We start from the raw sequence: 8,026 nt of genomic DNA, 5'->3' as shown, positions 1-8,026 counted from the left end.
TCACTGACGTGTGGTCCCCACACGTCAGGTTTGACCGGACCAGCCCAGTTGACCCTGCTGACGTCACTGTGACGTGGGGCTGACGCAATAAGTATTTTCTGGATTTAAAAATAATCAGGAAATTCCAGAAAATAGCTAAAACTGCAATAAATCATAGAAAATTAACCGTAACTCCAAATTAAATGTTTTATATATGAAAAATTATCAGAAAAATTCAAGGAATCCATCTGTACCATTTTCATGCATGTTAGAACAACTTATCACTACTGTTTAGGGCAAATGAAGTGAATGACATTTAAATAACCACATATGGAGTTTGAATTTGAATCTTGGATTCAAACCAACTTCATTTAATCTGGTTTTAGGTGCATTAGCCCAAAACACATTCATATTGCCATGTCATAGCATGCATCATATTGTGCATTGCATTGATTGTGTTCCCTTCTGTGTTGCCGGTATTTGTCCCCTCTCGATAGACGTGATACCGATGATGTGATCGTTGACACTGATGAAGACTCAATGTTATCTTCAGAAGTGCCAGGCAAGCAAAACCCCCTTGTTCATTCTGATAAAATCCCACTCTCTCGCTCCTGCTCTCTTTTACTGCATTAGGACAACAACGACATATTTGTTACTTGCTGTGGTAGCTGAACCCCTTTATCCTTTGCATGACCTGTCATTGCCACAGTAAATAGATGAAACCCACTAGCATGAGTAGGAGTTGTTTGAGCCCTGATGTGCCTACTCATTCATGCTTGTTTGTCATGCCTGCTACTGCTTAGAGTTGAGTCAGGTCTGATTCATCGGGGATGAATCAGAGGCGTGTGAACATGTCCTACTGTGTGTGAGCTAAGTGTGTGAACACGATTTGGTAAAGGTAGCGGTGAGGGGCCATGTAGGAGTACATGGTGGGTTGTCTCATTGCAGCCGTCCTCAGGAACTGAGTTCTGTGTTTGTGATCCATGATCAGTTACTACCACACATTGGGCTCCGGGCGCTCCAAGCTCTCTCGACTTATTAATCAACTTGATCTCTGTCCAGGAGTTGCAACTAGTTTCTGGTGTTTGTAGGTAGTGTTAGTAGTCTACCAAGTGGCACCCGGTACAGGTGGGCTTGGGACATACTAGGCACAGTGGCACGGTGTACCAAGCGTACATCCACCCGTCGAGGTGGGCTTGGGAACCCTGCACACATCGTTTGGGGCCGTGAGCGACACCCCGGCCGGATCTCCTTGCGGATGGAACCCGAATAGGCGATAAACCTGGACTAGAGACTTTTTCAGTTAGTCAGGTCGTGGCCGACTCCCTCGCCCGGCTTCCGCTTGAAGGTTGCCGAGGTACATGACGTGTACAGGGCGGTAAGTGGCGGGAGCGTGTGTGAAGAAGTACACCCCTGCAGGGTTAACATCATCTATTCGAATAGCCGGATTCCTCGGATATGGAAACTTGCACCCCTTGCATAGTTCATAGACAAGTGAAAGTGGATACTCTAAAATACGCAAGATAAGCGTGAGTGCTATGGATGGCGTTCTCGTGGGGAGCCGGGAGCGGATCCATAGTGGTGTATTGATATGGTGAATATGTGGACTCGTGTGCGCCACCTCAAAAGAGTTACTTGCAGTCGTAGTTCAGGATAGCCACCGAGTCAAAGCTGGCTTGCTGCAGTCAATCTCCACCATCCCCTTTGTTGATAATGATGCATATGTAGATAGATCTGATGTAAGTCTTGCTGGGTACATTTGTACTCACGTTTGCCTATTTTATGTTTTTGCAGAGAGACTTCAGTCTCACTAGTAGTTCCAAGTGGACTTCGACGTTTAGCTTGTTACCTCAGCTACGATCTTGTGCCCTCGGCAGGATCTGATAGATAGTCAGGCTTCTCAGCCTTTTTCATTTATAGATGTCTGTACTCAGACATGATAGCTTCCGCTTGTGCTTTGACTTGTATGCTCTGATTGTTGGGTCATGAGACCCACGTTTGTAATGTCTCGCTCCTCGGAGCCTATTGAATAAATTACTTGAGTCATAGAGTCATGTTGTGATGCCATGTTGTGTTTGCATATATCGAGCATATTGTGTGTATGTTATTGAAATGCTTGGTATGTGTGGGATATGACTATCTAGTTGTTTATCTTTAGTAGCCTCTCTTATCGGGAAATGTCTCCTAGTGTTTCCACCGAGCCATGGTAGCTTGCTACTGCTCCGGAACACTTAGGCTGGCCGGCATGTGTCCTTCTTCGTTCCTGTGTCTGTCCCTTCGGGGAAATGTCACGCGATGAATACCGGAGTCCTGTTAGCCCGCTACAGCCCGGTTCACCGGAGTCCTGCTAGCCCAGTGCTACAGCCTGGATTCACTCGCTGATGACCGACACGTTCGATGCTGGGTCACGGATGCCTGTCCCTGTAAGTTAGTGCCACTTTGGGTTTACGACTAGCCATGTCAGCCCGGGCTCCTTATCATATGGATGCTAGTGACACTATCATATACGTGTGCCAAAAGGCGCAAACGGTCCCGGGCAAAGGGTAAGACGACACCCGTGGGAATACCGTGCGTGAGGCCGCAAAGTGATATGAGGTGTTACATGCTAGATCGATGTGGCATTGAGTCGGGGTCCTGACAGATACACATTTTCATGCCAAAAGGTATAAGATAGTAATGATAGTACCACTTACTTGTGGCACTGCCATGTAAGTCATATTGGTGTGAAACGCATGAAGAAGCTCCATGTTGATGGATCTTTTGACTCACTCGTTTTGAAAAGTTTGAGACATGCGAACCATGTCTATTGGTGTATACGCATGAAGAAACTCCATGCAGATGGATCGTTTGGACTCACTTGATTTTGAATCACTTGAGATATGCAAATCATACCACATGGGCAAGATGACTAAAAAGCCTCGTTTTTCAGTAAAATGGAACAAGGTAGCAACTTGTTGGAAGTAACACATTTTGATTTGTGCAGTCCAATGAGTGCTGAGGCATGCAGTGAATATCGTTATGTTCTTACTTCACAAATGATTCGAGTAGATGTAGAGTATATTTACTTGATGAAACACAAGTCTGAATTATTGAATGGTTCAAGTAATTTCAGAGTAAAGTTGAAGATCATCGTGACAAGATGATGAAATGTCTATGATATGATCATAGAGATGAGTATCTGAGTTACGAGCTTTGGCACGCAATTAAGACATTGTGGAAATTGTTTCACAATTAATACCGCCTGGAACACCATAGTTTGATGGTGTGTCCGAACATCATAGTTGCACCCTATTGGATATGGTGCATACCATGATGTCTCTTATCGAATTACCACTATCGTTTATGGGTTAGGCATTAGAGACAAGCACATTCACTTTAAATAGGGCACCACGTAATTCCGTTGAGACGACACCGTTTGAACTATGGTTTGAGAAACCTAAGTTGTCGTTTCTTAAAAGTTTGGGGCTACGAGCTTATGTGAAAAAGTTTCAGGTTGATAAGCTCGAACCCAAAGCGGATAAAATGCATCTTCATAGGACACCCAAAACAGTTGGGTATACCTCCTAATTCAGATCCGAAAGCAATAGGGATTGTTTCTTGAATAGGGTCCTTTCTCGAGGAAAAGTTTGTCTCGAAAAGTTGAGTGGGAGGATGGTGGAGACTTGATATGGTTATTGAACCGTCACTACAACTAGTGTGTGGCAGGGCACAGGAAGTTGTTCCTGTGGCACCTACACCAATTGAATTAGAAGCTTATGATAGTGATCATGAAACTTCGGATCAAGTCACTACCGTACCTCGTAGGGTGACAAGGATGCGTACTGCTTCAGAGTTGTACAGTAATCTTGTCTTGAAGGTCATGTTGCTAGACAACAATGAACCTACGAGATATGGAGAAGCGATGAGGGGCCCATATTCCGACAAATGGTTAGAAGCCATGAAATCTGAGATAGGATCCATGTATCAGAACAAAGCATGGACTTTGGTGGACTTGCCCGATGATCGGCAAGCCATTGAGATAAATGGATCTTTAAGAAGAAGACGGACGTGGACGGTAATGTCACCGTCTATGAAGCTCGACTTGTGGCGAAGAGTTTTTCACAAGTTCAAGGAGTTGACTACGATGAGATTTTCTCATCCGTAGCGATGCTTAAGTCCGTCGGAATCATGTTAGCATTAGCTGCATTTATGAAATCTGGCAGATGGATGTCAAAATGAGTTTCCTTACCAGTTTCGTAAGGAAAGGTTGTATGTGATACAATCAGAAAGGTTTTGTCGATCCTAAGGATGCTAAAAGGTATGCTAGCTCCAGTGATCCTTCTAAGGACTGGAGTAAGCATCTCAGAGTTGGAATATGTACTTTGATAAGATGATCAAAGATTTTGGGTTTATACAAATTTATGAGAAACTTGTATTTCCAAAGAAGTGAGTGGGAGCACTATAGCATTTCTGATGAGTATATGTTATTGACATGTTGTTGATCAGAAATGATGTAGAATTTCTGGAAAGCATATAGGGTTATTTGAAAAGTGTTTTTCAATGGAAAACCTGGATTAAGCTACTTGAACATTGAGCATCAAGATCTATGAGGATAGATTAAAAACGCTAAATGGTACTTTCAAAATGAGCACATACCTTGACATGATCTTGAAGGTGTTCAAGATGGATCAGTCAAAGAAGGAGTTCTTGCCTGAGTTGTAAGGTATTAAGTTAAGAGTTAAAGCTCGACCACGGAAGAAGAGAGAGAAAGGACGAATGTCGTCCCCTATGCTTCAGACATAGGCTCTATAGTATGCTATGCTGTGTAGCGCACCGGAAGTGTGCCTTGCCATGAGTTAGTCAAGGGGTACAAGAATGATCCAGGAATGGATCATTGGACAACGTTCAAAATTGTCCTTGTAACAAATAAGGACATGTTTCTCGATTATGGAGGTGATAAAGAGTTCGGCGTAAAGGGTTACGTCGATGCAAGCTTTAACACCTATCCGAGTGACTCTGAGTAGCAAACCGGATACGTATAGTGGAGTAACCATTTGGAATAGCTCCAAGTGGAGCGTGGAAGCAGCATTTACAATATGACCTAGAGATTTGCAAAGTAAATATGGATCTGAATGTTGCAGACCCGTTGACTAAAACCTCTCTTACAAGCAAAACATGATCAAACCCCAGAACTCATTGAGTCTTAATCACATGATGATGTGAACTAGTTTAATGACACTAGTAAACTCTTTGGATGTTGGTCACATGGTGATGTGACCTGTGAGTGTTAATCACATGGCGATGTGAACTAGATTATTGACTCTAGTGCAAGTGGGAGACTGTTGGAAATATGCCCTAGAGGCAATAATAATTTAGTTATTATTATATTTCCTTGTTCATGATAATCGTTTATTATCCATGCTATAATTGTATTGATAGGAAACTCAGATACATGTGTGGATACATAGACAACACCATGTCCCTAGTAAGCCTCTAGTTGACTAGCTCGTTGCGATCAACAGATAGTCATGGTTTCCTGGCTATGGACATTGGATGTCGTTGATAACGGGATCACATCATTAGGAGAATGATGTGATGGACAAGACCCAATCCTAAGCATAGCACAAAGATCATATAGTTTGTTTGCTAGAGCTTTTCCAATGTCAAGTATCTCTTCCTTAGACCATGAGATCGTGTAACTCCCGGATACCGTAGGAGTGCTTTGGGTGTATCAAACGTCACAACGTAACTGGGTGACTATAAAGGTGCACTACAAGTATTTCCGAAAGTGTCTGTTGGGTTGACACGGATCGAGACAGGGATTTGTCACTCCGTGTAAACGGAGAGGTATCTCTGGGCCCACTCGGTAGGACATCATCATAATGTGCACAATTTGACCAAGGGGTTGATCACGGGATGATGTGTTACGAAACGAGTAAAGAGACTTGCCGGTAACGAGATTGAACAAGGTATCCATATACCGACGATCGAATCTCGGGCAAGTACAATACCGCTAGACAAAGGGAATTGTATACGGGATCGACTGAGTCCTTGACATCGTGGTTCATCCGATGAGATCATCATGGAACATGTGGGAGCCAACATGGGTATCCAGATCCCGCTGTTGGTTATTGACCGGAGAATGTCTCGGTCATGTCTACATGTCTCCCGAACCCGTAGGTTCTACACACTTAAGGTTCGATGACGCTAGGGTTATAAAGGAAGTTTGTATGTGGTTACCGAATGTTGTTCGGAGTCCCGGATGAGATCCCGGACGTCACGAGGAGTTCCGAAATGGTCTGGAGGTAAAGATTTATATGTGGGAAGTCCTGTTTTGGTCACCGGAAAAGTTTCGGGTTTTATCGGTAACGTACCGGGACCACCGGGAGGGTCCCGGGGGTCCACCAAGTGGGGCCACCAACCCCGGAGGGCTGCATGGGCCATGTGTGGGAGGGAACCAGCTCCAGGTGGCTGGTGTGCCCCCACAAGGGGCCCAAGGCGCAGGGTAGAGTGGGAGGGGACAAACCCTAGGGCAGATGGGCCCTAAGGCCCACCCCAGGCGCGCCTCCCCTCTCTCCCCCTCTGGCCGCCACCCAGATGGGATCTGGGGGCTGCCGCTACCCTTGGGGAGGGAACCCTAGAGGGTGCGCAGCCCCCTCCCCTCCCCCTATAAATACTTGAGGTCTGGGGGGCTGTCCACGACACGAGAACTTCTCCTCTTGGCGCAGCCCTACCTCTCTCCCTTCTCCTCTCTTGCGGTGCTTGGCGAAGCCCTGCAGGATTGCCACGCTCCTCCACCACCACCACGCCGTTGTGCTGCTGCTGGATGGAGTCTTCCTCAACCTCTCCCTCTCTCCTTGCTGGATCAAGGCATGGGAGTCGTCACCGGGCTGTACGTGTGTTGAACGTGGAGGTGCCGTCCGTTCGGCACTAGGATCTCCGGTGATTTGGATCACGACGAGTACGACTCCTTCAACCCTGTTCTCTTGAACGCTTCCGCTTAGCGATCTACAAGGGTATGTAGATGCACTCTCCTTCCCCTCGTTGCTGGTTTCTCCATAGATAGATCTTGGTGACACGTAGGAAAATTTTGAATTCCTGCTACGTTCCCCAACAATGCCTATATACATGATCATGCCTAGATATTCTCATAACTATGCACTTTTCTATCAATTACTCGACAGTAATTTGTTCACCCACTGTAATACTTAAGCTATCTTGAGAGAAGCCACTAGTGAAACCTATGGCCCCGGGTCTATTTTCCATCATATAAGTTTCCGATCTACTTTATTTTGCAATCTTTACTTTCCAATCTATATCATAAAAATACCAAAAATATTTATCTTATTATCTCTATTAGATCTCACTTTTGCAAGTGGTCGTGAAGGGATTGACAACACCTTTGTTGTGTTGGTTGCAAGGTTCTTATTTGTTTGTGCAGGTGCGAGGGATTTGAGTGTAGCCTCCTATTGGATTGATACCTTGGTTCTCAAAAACTGAGGGAAATACTTATGCTGCTTTGCTGCATCACCCTTTCCTTTTCAAGGGAAAACCAACGCATGCTCAAGAGTTAGCACTTGTGCGTTGTCTCCTACTGGATTGATACCTTGGTTCTCAAACTGAGGGAAATACTTACTCTACTTTGCTGCATCACCCTTTCCTCTTCAAGGGAAAAACCAACACAAGCTCAAGAGGTAGCACACCGCAATCGAGATTCAACAAAAATAGACCACTCTTCAAGGGTGCATGACCATAAAAGATATTACTCATATAAATAGAACAACCATTATTCTCTGATTTAAATGAATAATCGTCTCGCACTAAACAAGATCTAGATATAATGTTCATGCTCAAGACTGGCACCAAATAACAATTATTCAGGTCTAAAACTAATCCCGAAGGTAGATGTAGAGGTAGTGTGCCGACGGTGATCACATCGACGTTGGAACCATTCCCGACGCACATCGTCACCTCATCCTTAGCCAATCTTCATTTAATCCGTAGCCCCTGTTTTGAATTACAAATATGAGCAACTGAACCAACATCAAATACCCAGGCGCTACTACGA

The sequence above is a fragment of the Triticum dicoccoides genome, chromosome 6B, assembly GCF_002162155.2.
Source record: "Triticum dicoccoides isolate Atlit2015 ecotype Zavitan chromosome 6B, WEW_v2.0, whole genome shotgun sequence".
NCBI classification, from domain to species: Eukaryota; Viridiplantae; Streptophyta; class Magnoliopsida; order Poales; family Poaceae; genus Triticum; species Triticum dicoccoides.
Note: the sequence above shows the minus strand (reverse complement) of the source record.